Genomic DNA, 22,188 nt, shown 5'->3' on the forward strand with positions numbered 1-22,188 from the left:
ACCGCTACAACTACCATCTAACACGCGACAGATGGGTGCCGCTCATTCCCCTTCTTCTTCAACACAAAATTTTGGAGGCAATTCACGGCGATGCTTTCGCAGGTCATCTGGCCTTCCACAAGACATTCGACCGCATAAGAAGCCAATACTTCTGGCCCGGCCTATCCGCTAGCTTGGCGAAATATGTTGCGTCGTGCGCCTCGTGTCAGTATCACAAGCAACCCACTTCCGGCCCCGCAGGGACACTAAAACCCTTCATTGTCCCTCATCTCCATTTGAATTTGTGGGGATTGATCTCTATGGCCCTCTCCCCGTTACCTCGGAAGGGCATCGGTGGATTGTTAGCGCCGTAGACCACCTCACTCACTATGCGGACACGGCTTCTGTTCTCAGAGGCTGTGCTACCGAGGTGGCTGAATTCTTTTTGAAGAATATTTTCTAACGCCATGGACCTCCTCGAGTTTTTCTTAGCGACCGAGGTCGTGTATTTCTTTCTGCCGTGCTTGGAAAGGTTCTCCGCGCAGCCGAGACTGTTCACCGCACTACGTTCAGCTACCATCCTCAAACGAACGGCCTGACAGAACGGTTCCACCGCACCCTTTCCGACATGATTTCCTCTTACATTCAACCGGTCCACAAAAACTGGGACATTATTCTTCCATTCGTCACGTACGCATATATTACCGCCGTTCAACGTACTACAAGATTTTAGCCATTTTTTCTTGTTTATGGCCGCCAACCAGCTTAGGTTCTCCATACGCCTTTCTTCTCCGCACTAGTACTTCGCAGAACCAACATTCCCGATGAGTTCATTTCTCGACTAGATCATACCCGTCATCTAGCTCGTCTGAGGACAATAGCTACACAAGAAGAGCGCAACGCCAATTATGTCACCACGCATCGCATTGTCTCCTTCAAGGCGGGCGATCAAGTTCTGCTTTCTATTCCCCTTTGTGCCCCAGGACTTTGTGAGAAGTTCTTGCCCCGCTACATCGGACTTTACACCATTGTAGAGAAGACTTACCCTGTGAATTACCCAGTGACCCCAACGCTAGTCTCACCGACCGTCGTCGTCGTGGACCCGAGATCGCGCACGTTTCCCGGTTCAAACAATTCTACTTTCGGTCTACGCACTCTTAGCGCCCGAGTCGGCCGCTCCACCAGGAGGGGCGGAAATATTGTAAGCGCTGGTTAGCGCCCCGACACCAACGAAATATGCATCCGGACAATCCCCCAGTAGTTGTCCAGAAACGCTATGTGCCAAGTACAAGCAGAAGAGTATGCACCAGTGGACTCGTACTCCGGAGTACTGTCTTCCACATGCAATAATGCTTCATCATCGTCATCAATTGTCTATCAGCATCGACGACCGTATTGGTTCTTCTCTGGGGATCGCTTCCTGTCACGTAGGACAAGCGTCGCCAAGTAAAGACGTTGCCCAAGACTTCTGGTGCACGCCTTAATATATATATATATATATATATATATATATATATATATATATATATATATATATATATATATATATATATATATACTGAAAGAAATGCCGGCAGTCTACAAAGCCAAAGAAGGCATAGGGGAATGGGTAGATTATTTTTTACTGTTAGTGACGTTACATTGTTATTTTTTTATTATTATTACGTGAGAAAGAAAGAAAGAAAAACACGCGCCCAGAGTGGGGACCGAACCCACGCCTTTCGATTAGATCTCGAATGCCTTACCAATTCGGCTATCTGGGCGACTGTGTTCTCCTTCACTTTCTGGGGTATTTATGTTTACTACAACTCTATCTGACGCTTGAGGGTGGTAGCCAGCGCCACTCAGACTACACGGGGAGAAGGGGACCTTCTTTTTGAAACCCCGGGGCGTGACGCGAACGTCTACAACCTGTCATAAATGGCTAACTGGCGGGAAACCCTCTTATGCTACCTTGGCATCAAGTCTACCAGAACCGAGGCCCTCAGAAAGCTTTCGCACGATAATAGGGTTTGGAAATGAGGGGCTCGTTAGGAAATACTGAAAGATATTTCCTAACGACACAGTCGCCCAGATAGCCGAATTATATATTCGGCTATATATATTACATATATATGTAAATATATATATACATATAGATATAAATATATATATATATATATATATATATATATATATATATATATATATATATATATATATATATATATATATATATATATATATATATATATAGCGAATCAGAATAGGAAATGAGGGGCTCGTTGAAAATAACACAGAAAATAAGGGTTGGCAGTCGAGAAAACCTCGGAAAGCAAAGGGGAGGATGTGGTAGATCATTGAAACAGATTAAGAATTTGGAAAGAAAGAAAGAAAGTGAAGAAAAAATGCCCGCCAGGTGGGATCCGAACCCACGACCTCCAGAATACCGGTCTGGTGCGATAACCACTACGCTACCGGCGGGGCGATTTTCCCATTCACTTTCTGGGGTATTTATGTTAGGTATGTTTGTTTCCTGTGCTTGGGGGTGGTAGCCAGCGCCATTCGGACTAATCGGGGAGAAGGGGACCTTCTTTTTAACCCCCGGGTCGTGACTCGAGTGTCTACGACATGTCCAGAGTGGTCGACCAGCTTTGAACCCTCTTAAGCTCCCTTTGGCAACAAGACTGCCAGAACAGAGGCCCTCGCTATGCATGTAGCGAATCAGAATAGGAAATGAGGGGCTCGTTGAAAATAACACAGAAAATAAGGGTTGGCAGTCGAGAAAACCTCGGAAAGCAAAGGGGAGGATGTGGTAGATCATTGAAACAGATTAAGAATTTGGAAAGAAAGAAAGAAAGTGAAGAAAAAATGCCCGCCAGGTGGGATCCGAACCCACGACCTCCAGAATACCGGTCTGGTGCGATAACCACTACGCTACCGGCGGGGCGATTTTCCCATTCACTTTCTGGGGTATTTATGTTAGGTATGTTTGTTTCCTGTGCTTGGGGGTGGTAGCCAGCGCCATTCGGACTAATCGGGGAGAAGGGGACCTTCTCTTTAACCCCCGGGTCGTGACTCGAGTGTCTACGACATGTCCAGAGTGGTCGACCAGCTTTGAACCCTCTTAAGCTCCCTTTGGCAACAAGACTGCCAGAACAGAGGCCCTCGCTATGCATGTAGCGAATCAGAATAGGAAATGAGGGGCTCGTTGAAAATAACACAGAAAATAAGGGTTGGCAGTCGAGAAAACCTCGGAAAGCAAAGGGGAAGATGTGGTAGATCATTGAAACAGATTAAGAATTTGGAAAGAAAGAAAGAAAGTGAAGAAAAAATGCCCGCCAGGTGGGATCCGAACCCACGACCTCCAGAATACCGGTCTGGTGCGATAACCACTACGCTACCGGCGGGGCGATTTTCCCATTCACTTTCTGGGGTATTTATGTTAGGTATGTTTGTTTCCTGTGCTTGGGGGTGGTAGCCAGCGCCATTCGGACTAATCGGGGAGAAGGGGACCTTCTTTTTAACCCCCGGGTCGTGACTCGAGTGTCTACGACATGTCCAGAGTGGTCGACCAGCTTTGAACCCTCTTAAGCTCCCTTTGGCAACAAGACTGCCAGAACAGAGGCCCTCGCTATGCATGTAGCGAATCAGAATAGGAAATGAGGGGCTCGTTGAAAATAACACAGAAAATAAGGGTTGGCAGTCGAGAAAACCTCGGAAAGCAAAGGGGAGGATGTGGTAGATCATTGAAACAGATTAAGAATTTGGAAAGAAAGAAAGAAAGTGAAGAAAAAATGCCCGCCAGGTGGGATCCGAACCCACGACCTCCAGAATACCGGTCTGGTGCGATAACCACTACGCTACCGGCGGGGCGATTTTCCCATTCACTTTCTGGGGTATTTATGTTAGGTATGTTTGTTTCCTGTGCTTGGGGGTGGTAGCCAGCGCCATTCGGACTAATCGGGAAGAAGGGGACCTTCTTTTTAACCCCCGGGTCGTGACTCGAGTGTCTACGACATGTCCAGAGTGGTCGACCAGCTTTGAACCCTCTTAAGCTCCCTTTGGCAACAAGACTGCCAGAACAGAGGCCCTCGCTATGCATGTAGCGAATCAGAATAGGAAATGAGGGGCTCGTTGAAAATAACACAGAAAATAAGGGTTGGCAGTCGAGAAAACCTCGGAAAGCAAAGGGGAGGATGTGGTAGATCATTGAAACAGATTAAGAATTTGGAAAGAAAGAAAGAAAGTGAAGAAAAAATGCCCGCCAGGTGGGATCCGAACCCACGACCTCCAGAATACCGGTCTGGTGCGATAACCACTACGCTACCGGCGGGGCGATTTTCCCATTCACTTTCTGGGGTATTTATGTTAGGTATGTTTGTTTCCTGTGCTTGGGGGTGGTAGCCAGCGCCATTCGGACTAATCGGGGAGAAGGGGACCTTCTTTTTAACCCCCGGGTCGTGACTCGAGTGTCTACGACATGTCCAGAGTGGTCGACCAGCTTTGAACCCTCTTAAGCTCCCTTTGGCAACAAGACTGCCAGAACAGAGGCCCTCGCTATGCATGTAGCGAATCAGAATAGGAAATGAGGGGCTCGTTGAAAATAACACAGAAAATAAGGGTTGGCAGTCGAGAAAACCTCGGAAAGCAAAGAGGAGGATGTGGTAGATCATTGAAACAGATTAAGAATTTGGAAAGAAAGAAAGAAAGTGAAGAAAAAATGCCCGCCAGGTGGGATCCGAACCCACGACCTCCAGAATACCGGTCTGGTGCGATAACCACTACGCTACCGGCGGGGCGATTTTCCCATTCACTTTCTGGGGTATTTATGTTAGGTATGTTTGTTTCCTGTGCTTGGGGGTGGTAGCCAGCGCCATTCGGACTAATCGGGGAGAAGGGGACCTTCTTTTTAACCCCCGGGTCGTGACTCGAGTGTCTACGACATGTCCAGAGTGGTCGACCAGCTTTGAACCCTCTTAGCTCCCTTTGGCAACAAGACTGCCAGAACAGAGGCCCTCGCTATGCATGTAGCGAATCAGAATAGGAAATGAGGGGCTCGTTGAAAATAACACAGAAAATAAGGGTTGGCAGTCGAGAAAACCTCGGAAAGCAAAGGGGAGGATGTGGTAGATCATTGAAACAGATTAAGAATTTGGAAAGAAAGAAAGAAAGTGAAGAAAAAATGCCCGCCAGGTGGGATCCGAACCCACGACCTCCAGAATACCGGTCTGGTGCGATAACCACTACGCTACCGGCGGGGCGATTTTCCCATTCACTTTCTGGGGTATTTATGTTAGGTATGTTTGTTTCCTGTGCTTGGGGGTGGTAGCCAGCGCCATTCGGACTAATCGGGGAGAAGGGGACCTTCTTTTTAACCCCCGGGTCGTGACTCGAGTGTCTACGACATGTCCAGTGTGGTCGACCAGCTTTGAACCCTCTTAAGCTCCCTTTGGCAACAAGACTGCCAGAACAGAGGCCCTCGCTATGCATGTAGCGAATCAGAATAGGAAATGAGGGGCTCGTTGAAAATAACACAGAAAATAAGGGTTGGCACTCGAGAAAACCTCGGAAAGCAAAGGGGAGGATGTGGTAGATCATTGAAACAGATTAAGAATTTGGAAAGAAAGAAAGAAAGTGAAGAAAAAATGCCCGCCAGGTGGGATCCGAACCCACGACCTCCAGAATACCGGTCTGGTGCGATAACCACTACGCTACCGGCGGGGCGATTTTCCCATTCACTTTCTGGGGTATTTATGTTAGGTATGTTTGTTTCCTGTGCTTGGGGGTGGTAGCCAGCGCCATTCGGACTAATCGGGGAGAAGGGGACCTTCTTTTTAACCCCCGGGTCGTGACTCGAGTGTCTACGACATGTCCAGAGTGGTCGACCAGCTTTGAACCCTCTTAAGCTCCCTTTGGCAACAAGACTGCCAGAACAGAGGCCCTCGCTATGCATGTAGCGAATCAGAATAGGAAATGAGGGGCTCGTTGAAAATAACACAGAAAATAAGGGTTGGCAGTCGAGAAAACCTCGGAAAGCAAAGGGGAGGATGTGGTAGATCATTGAAACAGATTAAGAATTTGGAAAGAAAGAAAGAAAGTGAAGAAAAAATGCCCGCCAGGGCATTTTTTACCACATCCTCCCCACATTTACCATTTACCACATTTACATTTACCACATCTACCACATCCTCCCCTTTGCTTTCCGAGGTTTTCTCGACTGCCAACCCTTATTTTCTGTGTTATTTTCAACGAGCCCCTCATTTCCTATTCTGATTCGCTACATGCATAGCGAGGGCCTCTGTTCTGGCAGTCTTGTTGCCAAAGGGAGCTTAAGAGGGTTCAAAGCTGGTCGACCACTCTGGACATGTCGTAGACACTCGAGTCACGACCCGGGGGTTAAAAAGAAGGTCCCCTTCTCCCCGATTAGTCCGAATGGCGCTGGCTACCACCCCCAAGCACAGGAAACAAACATACCTAACATAAATACCCCAGAAAGTGAATGGGAAAATCGCCCCGCCGGTAGCGTAGTGGTTATCGCACCAGACCGGTATTCTGGAGGTCGTGGGTTCGGATCCCACCTGGCGGGCATTTTTTCTTCACTTTCTTTCTTTCTTTCCAAATTCTTAATCTGTTTCAATGATCTACCACATCCTCCCCTTTGCTTTCCGAGGTTTTCTCGACTGCCAACCCTTATTTTCTGTGTTATTTTCAACGAGCCCCTCATTTCCTATTCTGATTCGCTACATGCATAGCGAGGGCCTCTGTTCTGGCAGTCTTGTTGCCAAAGGGAGCTTAAGAGGGTTCAAAGCTGGTCGACCACTCTGGACATGTCGTAGACACTCGAGTCACGACCCGGGGGTTAAAAAGAAGGTCCCCTTCTCCCCGATTAGTCCGAATGGCGCTGGCTACCACCCCCAAGCACAGGAAACAAACATACCTAACATAAATACCCCAGAAAGTGAATGGGAAAATCGCCCCGCCGGTAGCGTAGTGGTTATCGCACCAGACCGGTATTCTGGAGGTCGTGGGTTCGGATCCCACCTGGCGGGCATTTTTTCTTCACTTTCTTTCTTTCTTTCCAAATTCTTAATCTGTTTCAATGATCTACCACATCCTCCCCTTTGCTTTCCGAGGTTTTCTCGACTGCCAACCCTTATTTTCTGTGTTATTTTCAACGAGCCCCTCATTTCCTATTCTGATTCGCTACATGCATAGCGAGGGCCTCTGTTCTGGCAGTCTTGTTGCCAAAGGGAGCTTAAGAGGGTTCAAAGCTGGTCGACCACTCTGGACATGTCGTAGACACTCGAGTCACGACCCGGGGGTTAAAAAGAAGGTCCCCTTCTCCCCGATTAGTCCGAATGGCGCTGGCTACCACCCCCAAGCACAGGAAACAAACATACCTAACATAAATACCCCAGAAAGTGAATGGGAAAATCGCCCCGCCGGTAGCGTAGTGGTTATCGCACCAGACCGGTATTCTGGAGGTCGTGGGTTCGGATCCCACCTGGCGGGCATTTTTTCTTCACTTTCTTTCTTTCTTTCCAAATTCTTAATCTGTTTCAATGATCTACCACATCCTCCCCTTTGCTTTCCGAGGTTTTCTCGACTGCCAACCCTTATTTTCTGTGTTATTTTCAACGAGCCCCTCATTTCCTATTCTGATTCGCTACATGCATAGCGAGGGCCTCTGTTCTGGCAGTCTTGTTGCCAAAGGGAGCTTAAGAGGGTTCAAAGCTGGTCGACCACTCTGGACATGTCGTAGACACTCGAGTCACGACCCGGGGGTTAAAAAGAAGGTCCCCTTCTCCCCGATTAGTCCGAATGGCGCTGGCTACCACCCCCAAGCACAGGAAACAAACATACCTAACATAAATACCCCAGAAAGTGAATGGGAAAATCGCCCCGCCGGTAGCGTAGTGGTTATCGCACCAGACCGGTATTCTGGAGGTCGTGGGTTCGGATCCCACCTGGCGGGCATTTTTTCTTCACTTTCTTTCTTTCTTTCCAAATTCTTAATCTGTTTCAATGATCTACCACATCCTCCCCTTTGCTTTCCGAGGTTTTCTCGACTGCCAACCCTTATTTTCTGTGTTATTTTCAACGAGCCCCTCATTTCCTATTCTGATTCGCTACATGCATAGCGAGGGCCTCTGTTCTGGCAGTCTTGTTGCCAAAGGGAGCTTAAGAGGGTTCAAAGCTGGTCGACCACTCTGGACATGTCGTAGACACTCGAGTCACGACCCGGGGGTTAAAAAGAAGGTCCCCTTCTCCCCGATTAGTCCGAATGGCGCTGGCTACCACCCCCAAGCACAGGAAACAAACATACCTAACATAAATACCCCAGAAAGTGAATGGGAAAATCGCCCCGCCGGTAGCGTAGTGGTTATCGCACCAGACCGGTATTCTGGAGGTCGTGGGTTCGGATCCCACCTGGCGGGCATTTTTTCTTCACTTTCTTTCTTTCTTTCCAAATTCTTAATCTGTTTCAATGATCTACCACATCCTCCCCTTTGCTTTCCGAGGTTTTCTCGACTGCCAACCCTTATTTTCTGTGTTATTTTCAACGAGCCCCTCATTTCCTATTCTGATTCGCTACATGCATAGCGAGGGCCTCTGTTCTGGCAGTCTTGTTGCCAAAGGGAGCTTAAGAGGGTTCAAAGCTGGTCGACCACTCTGGACATGTCGTAGACACTCGAGTCACGACCCGGGGGTTAAAAAGAAGGTCCCCTTCTCCCCGATTAGTCCGAATGGCGCTGGCTACCACCCCCAAGCACAGGAAACAAACATACCTAACATAAATACCCCAGAAAGTGAATGGGAAAATCGCCCCGCCGGTAGCGTAGTGGTTATCGCACCAGACCGGTATTCTGGAGGTCGTGGGTTCGGATCCCACCTGGCGGGCATTTTTTCTTCACTTTCTTTCTTTCTTTCCAAATTCTTAATCTGTTTCAATGATCTACCACATCCTCCCCTTTGCTTTCCGAGGTTTTCTCGACTGCCAACCCTTATTTTCTGTGTTATTTTCAACGAGCCCCTCATTTCCTATTCTGATTCGCTACATGCATAGCGAGGGCCTCTGTTCTGGCAGTCTTGTTGCCAAAGGGAGCTTAAGAGGGTTCAAAGCTGGTCGACCACTCTGGACATGTCGTAGACACTCGAGTCACGACCCGGGGGTTAAAAAGAAGGTCCCCTTCTCCCCGATTAGTCCGAATGGCGCTGGCAACCACCCCCAAGCACAGGAAACAAACATACCTAACATAAATACCCCAGAAAGTGAATGGGAAAATCGCCCCGCCGGTAGCGTAGTGGTTATCGCACCAGACCGGTATTCTGGAGGTCGTGGGTTCGGATCCCACCTGGCGGGCATTTTTTCTTCACTTTCTTTCTTTCTTTCCAAATTCTTAATCTGTTTCAATGATCTACCACATCCTCCCCTTTGCTTTCCGAGGTTTTCTCGACTGCCAACCCTTATTTTCTGTGTTATTTTCAACGAGCCCCTCATTTCCTATTCTGATTCGCTACATGCATAGCGAGGGCCTCTGTTCTGGCAGTCTTGTTGCCAAAGGGAGCTTAAGAGGGTTCAAAGCTGGTCGACCACTCTGGACATGTCGTAGACACTCGAGTCACGACCCGGGGGTTAAAAAGAAGGTCCCCTTCTCCCCGATTAGTCCGAATGGCGCTGGCTACCACCCCCAAGCACAGGAAACAAACATACCTAACATAAATACCCCAGAAAGTGAATGGGAAAATCGCCCCGCCGGTAGCGTAGTGGTTATCGCACCAGACCGGTATTCTGGAGGTCGTGGGTTCGGATCCCACCTGGCGGGCATTTTTTCTTCACTTTCTTTCTTTCTTTCCAAATTCTTAATCTGTTTCAATGATCTACCACATCCTCCCCTTTGCTTTCCGAGGTTTTCTCGACTGCCAACCCTTATTTTCTGTGTTATTTTCAACGAGCCCCTCATTTCCTATTCTGATTCGCTACATGCATAGCGAGGGCCTCTGTTCTGGCAGTCTTGTTGCCAAAGGGAGCTTAAGAGGGTTCAAAGCTGGTCGACCACTCTGGACATGTCGTAGACACTCGAGTCACGACCCGGGGGTTAAAAAGAAGGTCCCCTTCTCCCCGATTAGTCCGAATGGCGCTGGCTACCACCCCCAAGCACAGGAAACAAACATACCTAACATAAATACCCCAGAAAGTGAATGGGAAAATCGCCCCGCCGGTAGCGTAGTGGTTATCGCACCAGACCGGTATTCTGGAGGTCGTGGGTTCGGATCCCACCTGGCGGGCATTTTTTCTTCACTTTCTTTCTTTCTTTCCAAATTCTTAATCTGTTTCAATGATCTACCACATCCTCCCCTTTGCTTTCCGAGGTTTTCTCGACTGCCAACCCTTATTTTCTGTGTTATTTTCAACGAGCCCCTCATTTCCTATTCTGATTCGCTACATGCATAGCGAGGGCCTCTGTTCTGGCAGTCTTGTTGCCAAAGGGAGCTTAAGAGGGTTCAAAGCTGGTCGACCACTCTGGACATGTCGTAGACACTCGAGTCACGACCCGGGGGTTAAAAAGAAGGTCCCCTTCTCCCCGATTAGTCCGAATGGCGCTGGCTACCACCCCCAAGCACAGGAAACAAACATACCTAACATAAATACCCCAGAAAGTGAATGGGAAAATCGCCCCGCCGGTAGCGTAGTGGTTATCGCACCAGACCGGTATTCTGGAGGTCGTGGGTTCGGATCCCACCTGGCGGGCATTTTTTCTTCACTTTCTTTCTTTCTTTCCAAATTCTTAATCTGTTTCAATGATCTACCACATCCTCCCCTTTGCTTTCCGAGGTTTTCTCGACTGCCAACCCTTATTTTCTGTGTTATTTTCAACGAGCCCCTCATTTCCTATTCTGATTCGCTACATGCATAGCGAGGGCCTCTGTTCTGGCAGTCTTGTTGCCAAAGGGAGCTTAAGAGGGTTCAAAGCTGGTCGACCACTCTGGACATGTCGTAGACACTCGAGTCACGACCCGGGGGTTAAAAAGAAGGTCCCCTTCTCCCCGATTAGTCCGAATGGCGCTGGCTACCACCCCCAAGCACAGGAAACAAACATACCTAACATAAATACCCCAGAAAGTGAATGGGAAAATCGCCCCGCCGGTAGCGTAGTGGTTATCGCACCAGACCGGTATTCTGGAAGTCGTGGGTTCGGATCCCACCTGGCGGGCATTTTTTCTTCACTTTCTTTCTTTCTTTCCAAATTCTTAATCTGTTTCAATGATCTACCACATCCTCCCCTTTGCTTTCCGAGGTTTTCTCGACTGCCAACCCTTATTTTCTGTGTTATTTTCAACGAGCCCCTCATTTCCTATTCTGATTCGCTACATGCATAGCGAGGGCCTCTGTTCTGGCAGTCTTGTTGCCAAAGGGAGCTTAAGAGGGTTCAAAGCTGGTCGACCACTCTGGACATGTCGTAGACACTCGAGTCACGACCCGGGGGTTAAAAAGAAGGTCCCCTTCTCCCCGATTAGTCCGAATGGCGCTGGCTACCACCCCCAAGCACAGGAAACAAACATACCTAACATAAATACCCCAGAAAGTGAATGGGAAAATCGCCCCGCCGGTAGCGTAGTGGTTATCGCACCAGACCGGTATTCTGGAGGTCGTGGGTTCGGATCCCACCTGGCGGGCATTTTTTCTTCACTTTCTTTCTTTCTTTCCAAATTCTTAATCTGTTTCAATGATCTACCACATCCTCCCCTTTGCTTTCCGAGGTTTTCTCGACTGCCAACCCTTATTTTCTGTGTTATTTTCAACGAGCCCCTCATTTCCTATTCTGATTCGCTACATGCATAGCGAGGGCCTCTGTTCTGGCAGTCTTGTTGCCAAAGGGAGCTTAAGAGGGTTCAAAGCTGGTCGACCACTCTGGACATGTCGTAGACACTCAGTTCACGACCCGGGGGTTAAAAAGAAGGTCCCCTTCTCCCCGATTAGTCCGAATGGCGCTGGCTACCACCCCCAAGCACAGGAAACAAACATACCTAACATAAATACCCCAGAAAGTGAATGGGAAAATCGCCCCGCCGGTAGCGTAGTGGTTATCGCACCAGACCGGTATTCTGGAGGTCGTGGGTTCGGATCCCACCTGGCGGGCATTTTTTCTTCACTTTCTTTCTTTCTTTCCAAATTCTTAATCTGTTTCAATGATCTACCACATCCTCCCCTTTGCTTTCCGAGGTTTTCTCGACTGCCAACCCTTATTTTCTGTGTTATTTTCAACGAGCCCCTCATTTCCTATTCTGATTCGCTACATGCATAGCGAGGGCCTCTGTTCTGGCAGTCTTGTTGCCAAAGGGAGCTTAAGAGGGTTCAAAGCTGGTCGACCACTCTGGACATGTCGTAGACACTCGAGTCACGACCCGGGGGTTAAAAAGAAGGTCCCCTTCTCCCCGATTAGTCCGAATGGCGCTGGCTACCACCCCCAAGCACAGGAAACAAACATACCTAACATAAATACCCCAGAAAGTGAATGGGAAAATCGCCCCGCCGGTAGCGTAGTGGTTATCGCACCAGACCAGTATTCTGGAGGTCGTGGGTTCGGATCCCACGTGGCGGGCATTTTTTCTTCACTTTCTTTCTTTCTTTCCAAATTCTTAATCTGTTTCAATGATCTACCACATCCTCCCCTTTGCTTTCCGAGGTTTTCTCGACTGCCAACCCTTATTTTCTGTGTTATTTTCAACGAGCCCCTCATTTCCTATTCTGATTCGCTACATGCATAGCGAGGGCCTCTGTTCTGGCAGTCTTGTTGCCAAAGGGAGCTTAAGAGGGTTCAAAGCTGGTCGACCACTCTGGACATGTCGTAGACACTCGAGTCACGACCCGGGGGTTAAAAAGAAGGTCCCCTTCTCCCCGATTAGTCCGAATGGCGCTGGCTACCACCCCCAAGCACAGGAAACAAACATACCTAACATAAATACCCCAGAAAGTGAATGGGAAAATCGCCCCGCCGGTAGCGTAGTGGTTATCGCACCAGACCGGTATTCTGGAGGTCGTGGGTTCGGATCCCACCTGGCGGGCATTTTTTCTTCACTTTCTTTCTTTCTTTCCAAATTCTTAATCTGTTTCAATGATCTACCACATCCTCCCCTTTGCTTTCCGAGGTTTTCTCGACTGCCAACCCTTATTTTCTGTGTTATTTTCAACGAGCCCCTCATTTCCTATTCTGATTCGCTACATGCATAGCGAGGGCCTCTGTTCTGGCAGTCTTGTTGCCAAAGGGAGCTTAAGAGGGTTCAAAGCTGGTCGACCACTCTGGACATGTCGTAGACACTCGAGTCACGACCCGGGGGTTAAAAAGAAGGTCCCCTTCTCCCCGATTAGTCCGAATGGCGCTGGCAACCACCCCCAAGCACAGGAAACAAACATACCTAACATAAATACCCCAGAAAGTGAATGGGAAAATCGCCCCGCCGGTAGCGTAGTGGTTATCGCACCAGACCGGTATTCTGGAGGTCGTGGGTTCGGATCCCACCTGGCGGGCATTTTTTCTTCACTTTCTTTCTTTCTTTCCAAATTCTTAATCTGTTTCAATGATCTACCACATCCTCCCCTTTGCTTTCCGAGGTTTTCTCGACTGCCAACCCTTATTTTCTGTGTTATTTTCAACGAGCCCCTCATTTCCTATTCTGATTCGCTACATGCATAGCGAGGGCCTCTGTTCTGGCAGTCTTGTTGCCAAAGGGAGCTTAAGAGGGTTCAAAGCTGGTCGACCACTCTGGACATGTCGTAGACACTCGAGTCACGACCCGGGGGTTAAAAAGAAGGTCCCCTTCTCCCCGATTAGTCCGAATGGCGCTGGCTACCACCCCCAAGCACAGGAAACAAACATACCTAACATAAATACCCCAGAAAGTGAATGGGAAAATCGCCCCGCCGGTAGCGTAGTGGTTATCGCACCAGACCGGTATTCTGGAGGTCGTGGGTTCGGATCCCACCTGGCGGGCATTTTTTCTTCACTTTCTTTCTTTCTTTCCAAATTCTTAATCTGTTTCAATGATCTACCACATCCTCCCCTTTGCTTTCCGAGGTTTTCTCGACTGCCAACCCTTATTTTCTGTGTTATTTTCAACGAGCCCCTCATTTCCTATTCTGATTCGCTACATGCATAGCGAGGGCCTCTGTTCTGGCAGTCTTGTTGCCAAAGGGAGCTTAAGAGGGTTCAAAGCTGGTCGACCACTCTGGACATGTCGTAGACACTCGAGTCACGACCCGGGGGTTAAAAAGAAGGTCCCCTTCTCCCCGATTAGTCCGAATGGCGCTGGCTACCACCCCCAAGCACAGGAAACAAACATACCTAACATAAATACCCCAGAAAGTGAATGGGAAAATCGCCCCGCCGGTAGCGTAGTGGTTATCGCACCAGACCGGTATTCTGGAGGTCGTGGGTTCGGATCCCACCTGGCGGGCATTTTTTCTTCACTTTCTTTCTTTCTTTCCAAATTCTTAATCTGTTTCAATGATCTACCACATCCTCCCCTTTGCTTTCCGAGGTTTTCTCGACTGCCAACCCTTATTTTCTGTGTTATTTTCAACGAGCCCCTCATTTCCTATTCTGATTCGCTACATGCATAGCGAGGGCCTCTGTTCTGGCAGTCTTGTTGCCAAAGGGAGCTTAAGAGGGTTCAAAGCTGGTCGACCACTCTGGACATGTCGTAGACACTCGAGTCACGACCCGGGGGTTAAAAAGAAGGTCCCCTTCTCCCCGATTAGTCCGAATGGCGCTGGCTACCACCCCCAAGCACAGGAAACAAACATACCTAACATAAATACCCCAGAAAGTGAATGGGAAAATCGCCCCGCCGGTAGCGTAGTGGTTATCGCACCAGACCGGTATTCTGGAAGTCGTGGGTTCGGATCCCACCTGGCGGGCATTTTTTCTTCACTTTCTTTCTTTCTTTCCAAATTCTTAATCTGTTTCAATGATCTACCACATCCTCCCCTTTGCTTTCCGAGGTTTTCTCGACTGCCAACCCTTATTTTCTGTGTTATTTTCAACGAGCCCCTCATTTCCTATTCTGATTCGCTACATGCATAGCGAGGGCCTCTGTTCTGGCAGTCTTGTTGCCAAAGGGAGCTTAAGAGGGTTCAAAGCTGGTCGACCACTCTGGACATGTCGTAGACACTCGAGTCACGACCCGGGGGTTAAAAAGAAGGTCCCCTTCTCCCCGATTAGTCCGAATGGCGCTGGCTACCACCCCCAAGCACAGGAAACAAACATACCTAACATAAATACCCCAGAAAGTGAATGGGAAAATCGCCCCGCCGGTAGCGTAGTGGTTATCGCACCAGACCGGTATTCTGGAGGTCGTGGGTTCGGATCCCACCTGGCGGGCATTTTTTCTTCACTTTCTTTCTTTCTTTCCAAATTCTTAATCTGTTTCAATGATCTACCACATCCTCCCCTTTGCTTTCCGAGGTTTTCTCGACTGCCAACCCTTATTTTCTGTGTTATTTTCAACGAGCCCCTCATTTCCTATTCTGATTCGCTACATGCATAGCGAGGGCCTCTGTTCTGGCAGTCTTGTTGCCAAAGGGAGCTTAAGAGGGTTCAAAGCTGGTCGACCACTCTGGACATGTCGTAGACACTCAGTTCACGACCCGGGGGTTAAAAAGAAGGTCCCCTTCTCCCCGATTAGTCCGAATGGCGCTGGCTACCACCCCCAAGCACAGGAAACAAACATACCTAACATAAATACCCCAGAAAGTGAATGGGAAAATCGCCCCGCCGGTAGCGTAGTGGTTATCGCACCAGACCGGTATTCTGGAGGTCGTGGGTTCGGATCCCACCTGGCGGGCATTTTTTCTTCACTTTCTTTCTTTCTTTCCAAATTCTTAATCTGTTTCAATGATCTACCACATCCTCCCCTTTGCTTTCCGAGGTTTTCTCGACTGCCAACCCTTATTTTCTGTGTTATTTTCAACGAGCCCCTCATTTCCTATTCTGATTCGCTACATGCATAGCGAGGGCCTCTGTTCTGGCAGTCTTGTTGCCAAAGGGAGCTTAAGAGGGTTCACAGCTGGTCGACCACTCTGGACATGTCGTAGACACTCGAGTCACGACCCGGGGGTTAAAAAGAAGGTCCCCTTCTCCCCGATTAGTCCGAATGGCGCTGGCTACCACCCCCAAGCACAGGAAACAAACATACCTAACATAAATACCCCAGAAAGTGAATGGGAAAATCGCCCCGCCGGTAGCGTAGTGGTTATCGCACCAGACCGGTATTCTGGAGGTCGTGGGTTCGGATCCCACCTGGCGGGCATTTTTTCTTCACTTTCTTTCTTTCTTTCCAAATTCTTAATCTGTTTCAATGATCTACCACATCCTCCCCTTTGCTTTCCGAGGTTTTCTCGACTGCCAACCCTTATTTTCTGTGTTATTTTCAACGAGCCCCTCATTTCCTATTCTGATTCGCTACATGCATAGCGAGGGCCTCTGTTCTGGCAGTCTTGTTGCCAAAGGGAGCTTAAGAGGGTTCAAAGCTGGTCGACCACTCTGGACATGTCGTAGACACTCGAGTCACGACCCGGGGGTTAAAAAGAAGGTCCCCTTCTCCCCGATTAGTCCGAATGGCGCTGGCTACCACCCCCAAGCACAGGAAACAAACATACCTAACATAAATACCCCAGAAAGTGAATGGGAAAATCGCCCCGCCGGTAGCGTAGTGGTTATCGCACCAGACCGGTATTCTGGAGGTCGTGGGTTCGGATCCCACCTGGCGGGCATTTTTTCTTCACTTTCTTTCTTTCTTTCCAAATTCTTAATCTGTTTCAATGATCTACCACATCCTCCCCTTTGCTTTCCGAGGTTTTCTCGACTGCCAACCCTTATTTTCTGTGTTTATATATATATATATATATATATATATATATATATATATATATATAGCGAATAAGAATAGGAAATGAGGGGCTCGTACAAAATAACACAGAAATAAGGGTTGGCAGTCAAGAAAACCTCGGAAAGCAAAGGGGAGGTTGTGGTGGCTGATTGAAAGAGATAAAGAATTTGGAAAAAATGCCCGCCAGGTGGGATCCGCACCCACGACCTCCAGAATACCGGTCTGGTGCGCTACCCACTGTGCTACCGGCGGGGCGATTTTCCTACCCGCTTTTTGGGATATTTATGTCAATGTAATTTTTTCCTTTGATTGGGGGTGGTAGCCAGCGCCACTCTGACTTCTTTCATTCCGACCGAGAGTGTAAGAAGTATTTTACTTTGGTGTCTGTTGTGGCTTATGCCTCGGGTGTCTTGTAATCACAGTGTGATCCCCAATGCTGGTGTTCACGGAGTGCTCGCGTCCTTCCTGTCTTTTGCTCATGTTTTGCTTTGCTTCTCTTTTTCATTGTTTCCCCTCTTTTTCTTTTTTTCTTTCTTTTTTTTTGTTTTGTTTGCCCCGGAGGCACGGCACATACCTGCGGTCGCCTCTCTCTTCTTGTTTTCATGTTTTTAAAAATTGCCGCGCCCGCCATATTTTCGTAGATTGGGCCCAGTGGTCCACGCGTGCCGGCGACAGGCCGACTACTAACAGTTAAGAAGCCGTCCATTGACATTGCGCGACACGACGCGACGCCGTGTACAAAGGGAAGGGAGGCGTAGGCGGGGAAGGGGACGCCTAAAATGGGCTCCCCCATTGGCTTTTGTGAGACCCTCCAAAGTCGCGGAGGCGGCCTGCGCTACAGATACAGTAATGGGCCCCGCTTGCATTCCTGACCATGCCGCTGAAGACGGTCGGTAGTTAATCCTGGTTACCGGTGACGCGCATGTAAACTCACTGCTCGTGGCGGCGTGTGCTTTGTAGTTTTTCCCTCTCGGAGACACGGGATGTTTTTGGGCCTTTCGCCACCCGTGAATTCGTCGCATTTCCTGTTATGCCCATCACTGGCGTTCATGCAGTGTGTTCCTCCTTGCCTCTTTCTTGCCTCCTTCTTGCCACCTAGTTCCTCCCTCTTTCTTTCCTCCTTTTTTTTGGGAGGCTCTTTTTTCGCCTGCCTATGGCAGAATAAGCTCTGTATGGTGTGTGTGGTCGTTTGTGTGTTTGTTTCCTATGTGGCTTGCGTTTCGGGGCGCCGCCCCCACTCTGAGTCCGTACAATTTTACCCAAAGCTTTCATTCCTGAGGAAGACCTGTCTCAGGTCGAAACATTGGAAATAAAGTCTCCGAAGAGCGTACTTCTACTTTGTGTGTATATATAGATATATATATATATATATTTATATATATGTATGTATATAGCGAATCAGAAAATGGAAATTGAGGGGCTCTGTGAAATAAGCCGGAAAATAAGGGTTGGCAGTCAAGAAAACCTCGGAAAGCAAAGGGGAGGTTGTGGTGGGTCATCGAAAGAGAAGAAGAATTTTTTTTAGTCGAAAAGAAAGTGGTGAAAAAATGCCCGCCGGGTGTGATCCGAACTTACGACCTCCAGAACACCGGTCTGCTGCGATGTTTCTGTCTGTGTATATATATACAAACATAAATATATATATATATATATAGGAAATGAGGGGCTCGTTGAAAAGAAGACAGAAATAGAGTTTGGCATTCAAGAAAACCTCGGAAAGCAAAGCGAAGGGTACGGTAGGTAATTGAAACAGATAAAGAATCTGGAGGTTGTGGGTTCGGAACCCACCTGGTGGGCATTTTTCTCCCCTTTCTTTCTTTCTTTCCAATCTCTTTATCTGTTTCCTGAGCTACCGCATCCTTCCCACGGCCTTCCGAGGTTTTCTTGACTTGCAACTCTTATTTTCTGTGTTATTTTCAATGAGCCCCTCATTTCTCATTCAGATTCGCTACATGCATAGCAAGGGCCTCTGCTTGTTCTGCCTGTCTTGGTGCCATGGGAAGCTTAAGAAGGTTCAACGCTGGTCGACCACTCTCGACATGTCGTAGACACTCGAGTTACGGCCAAGGGGTTAAAAAGAAGGTCACTCCATCCCGAGAAGTCGGAGGGGCGCTGGCTAATCGCGCGCGGGTAATCGCACCGTCAAGAATTGCTACTGGACATTTCTGACAAATCAGGGAGGTGTTTAGCTCTTCAGCATGTTTTTCGAAGTCGTCACGTCCAGAGCATATCCTGTGGTACCGGTGTGCTCGTGAGTAAGGTATACTTTCTTTACAATGGCGGGGATGGCTAATGTAGCAGTGAAAATATCGTTGGTGGTCAGTGGGCTTCCTATACAATGTTGTTGAGACTATCTTATTGTCCAAATTGAGCGTGACATCCAAAACATTTATGGTTTCTCTTGTGTTTTACAAATTCTAAACGCAAAAGGGGCTGACCTTGACGCAAGCTCCCTTTCCTGAAGACAAAACCGTGTGCTGCAGTCAGGATCGTTCACGAGGCTAGAACACCTTATGGCATATAAAATGTTTGTGCCTGGTATTGGTTTATGAAGTAAGACGTTAGCTTTATGCGTCATCTTTTCTATGTAAACTTGTACACACCTAATGTCGTGAGATATCAAACATACAATATGCGCTATTTTGACTCTGTCTGAATTTCGCGCAAATTGTGTGTTTGGCTACTCGAATTTGCAATGCAAGATTTAGCCATATAAAGTATCTTCTTAAGTTTATTTTAGTGAGTAAAATTTGAGCAAAAAGAACGCGTTTTCTTTAAGGCTCTAGCTTCATGGCCAGCAATGTTCTTTTACTTGTATGAGCCATGAGCGCCGTCTGCTTCATTATTCCCGTACTAACCAAAGTGTGCATGAATGCTTTCCGCTTTCAAGATAAAAGCTACATAAAGTACACACAATGCCATATGTACCGCCATATGTACCGGGCAGCCGGACAGGTGGCCATATGTACCGGGCAGCCGGACAGGTGGCGCCAATAATCTGCGCTTCCCTCTTTGGTGAAATGAGCCGGTGCATTGGATAACTCAGGCTCCCGTTGCATTTGCCGTGTTTGCTTCAGTGCTTTGAATGATTTAATGGTGTTGTGAGCGGATATGTTCGGTAAAACGACGTCTATACATATGTGTCTTGTTCTTAGATGCAATAACGGCTACGTAAATTGGCAGGACGCTTCTAAAATGGGGTATGGTCAACACTAAATTAAGCGCTTTTTGCAGCCATATACTCTTTACCCCACCCGTTCTCTATGCGAATAAAACTACTGTTACTAGTATTCATTTCTTCTTAAACGCACTAGTGGCTACGTAAACCTATTTGAAGCTTCTAATCTGGGCAATTGGCTACACTGATATGAGCGCTTTTTGCAGCGCTTTGCGCCTGGCGCCACGCGATCTCGGTAGGAATAAATCTATAATTATTAAAATTCACTTCTACCACTTTTGATTATCTTCACTGGTTTTAATGACTACGATTTTTACGGGAAGCCTTAAGGCTCGGATGCCTTGATACGTGTTTTTCGAAGAGAAAGACACTTATGTACGAGATCAATTACCGTGTAGCTGGTGAAGCGTCGGGGCAGCTTGCAATTTCTTTCTGTAACTACCACCTTTGTTCCTTTGGTTTTGGTGGCCAACAATGTGACAGCATGGGAGCTTGAAAGCCGAAACGGAACTTCCACTTTTGTAGTGGTCATTTTAGGAAGGGCCAGAGTTATTTAACCTTCCAACAACCCAAGTTTCAAGCCACCCCTCTCTTTCCAATTTTACACCTGCGAGAATAAACGATAAACAGATATTTCAAGAATATGGCAGCGTAACGTCAGCGTTTATTTTACTGCTTAAGTATTTGCCAAGTACCTAAAAAAATCGTGTATTGGCTTGCGAAGAAACCATTTTTCTTGCCTCCGTGAAGAAGTGCAAGCATGAAGATAACTGGGTAGATGACGTACAAAATGAAGAATAATTAAACAACTTTGTTCGATGTACACACTTGTTCCTTTTATGTAGGCGTCAGATGTATAATTTCCTGCCTCAAGTATGTTCAGTGTGACGCCCGTATGAAGCAGGACAAGGAAATGTGCTACCGTTCAGTGTTTGTCCAATTGTAAAATGCCATATTAGTACAGAGAAAGGAGACCTGGGATAGAATTTGAATTTTTTTCTAGTTACTTTTTAAAGCTAACAGATATTCTTGAGTTATAAAGATCAAATATTTTTGTGATGGGATAATTATGAAGCAAATGAGCAGTATGGGACCAGTAGCTGAGAATAAAAATGGGCTCTAGTTCTTTCCCATACATGAAGTAGTTTTTATATATCAAGTGTTATTACCAGGGCTAGTGACACAAATTTAAATGAGGTGAAAACACGGAGTTCAGAGCAACAGCTTAACCTCAGTGGAACTGGGGCTGATATTTGCAAAGAATACCCAAGGAAATAAAGTGGTAATCCCCAACAAGGTGACTCCTGAAGTGCACGTTTAATGTCTTCGCGGAGTGCACAATTTCTAATACGTGAGAGCCAAACCTAACCCACTGTTGAAGAAGTATTTGTTTTTATGAGGGTGGATACACTGTAGCTTTGTATTTATTGCCATTTTTTATATGGATAGTTGGGGGCCAGAAACCAACTTTAAAATACCGTTAGTTTCTCTTGCCACCTCTTCTGATCATCCCGCGGGAAAAAGAATGGTCATATGATTTGAAAAACATCTACCCCGTTATTTCAATAATGTGTACTATACCATTAAAATAAATTAATCAACAGGGCCCCTTCTGTACTGTCCTTTGAGACGGGAGCTACTTCACCCTGCAGGAAAAATTGCGGGTGTCAATACAAACATACTGTGCACAGTTGGCTGAGTAAGAAGCGCATAAATTAAAGGCAACAGAACGAGAGAAACGCCGCCTATGAACTTTGAATATTGCACTCAAAATTTTGTAAATATTGATGAACACGACAAAAAGAACTGTTTTATTTTAAGGAGCGTAACGCCTATTCTTTTTGTTGGAGTAGTACTGATTCCGAATATTTGTATGGAAGAAAACCAAATCCACCATTGTAAAATTAAGTATGACTTTTAAAAATGATCACTTCGTTGTTTGAGTGTTCCAGCAGTGTAGTGATGGCAGGGAATATAACTGCACGCTGTAGTTTGATATCTACGTGCAGTCTCCCCTTTTAAAGGGAGGCGGCATTTTTACGTAGTATATTTCGGTAGTAAAGAGCCTCAAATAAAGTAGAGATGACATGTATGCGTAGTTATTTCTTTTTTATAAATACAGGATGTGTTTCACTCGCTTCATGAGAACGGCATCTGCA

At 47.3% G+C, this 22,188-nt stretch overlaps 1 non-coding gene across 1 annotated transcript; it reads left to right on the top strand.

The window, feature by feature from the left end:
* The first annotated feature begins 12,493 nt into the window (after positions 1-12,493).
* On the top strand, positions 12,494-12,566 carry Trnat-agu (transfer RNA threonine (anticodon AGU)). Its single transcript has one exon. It is a non-coding gene; the product is annotated as a tRNA-Thr (tRNA).
* Positions 12,567-22,188: the final 9,622 nt, after the last annotated feature.

This window comes from Haemaphysalis longicornis, unplaced genomic scaffold (assembly GCF_048455015.1).
Source record: "Haemaphysalis longicornis isolate Haplotype H1 unplaced genomic scaffold, Haemaphysalis longicornis Haplotype H1 scaffold_11, whole genome shotgun sequence".
Lineage (NCBI taxonomy): Eukaryota > Metazoa > Arthropoda > Arachnida > Ixodida > Ixodidae > Haemaphysalis > Haemaphysalis longicornis.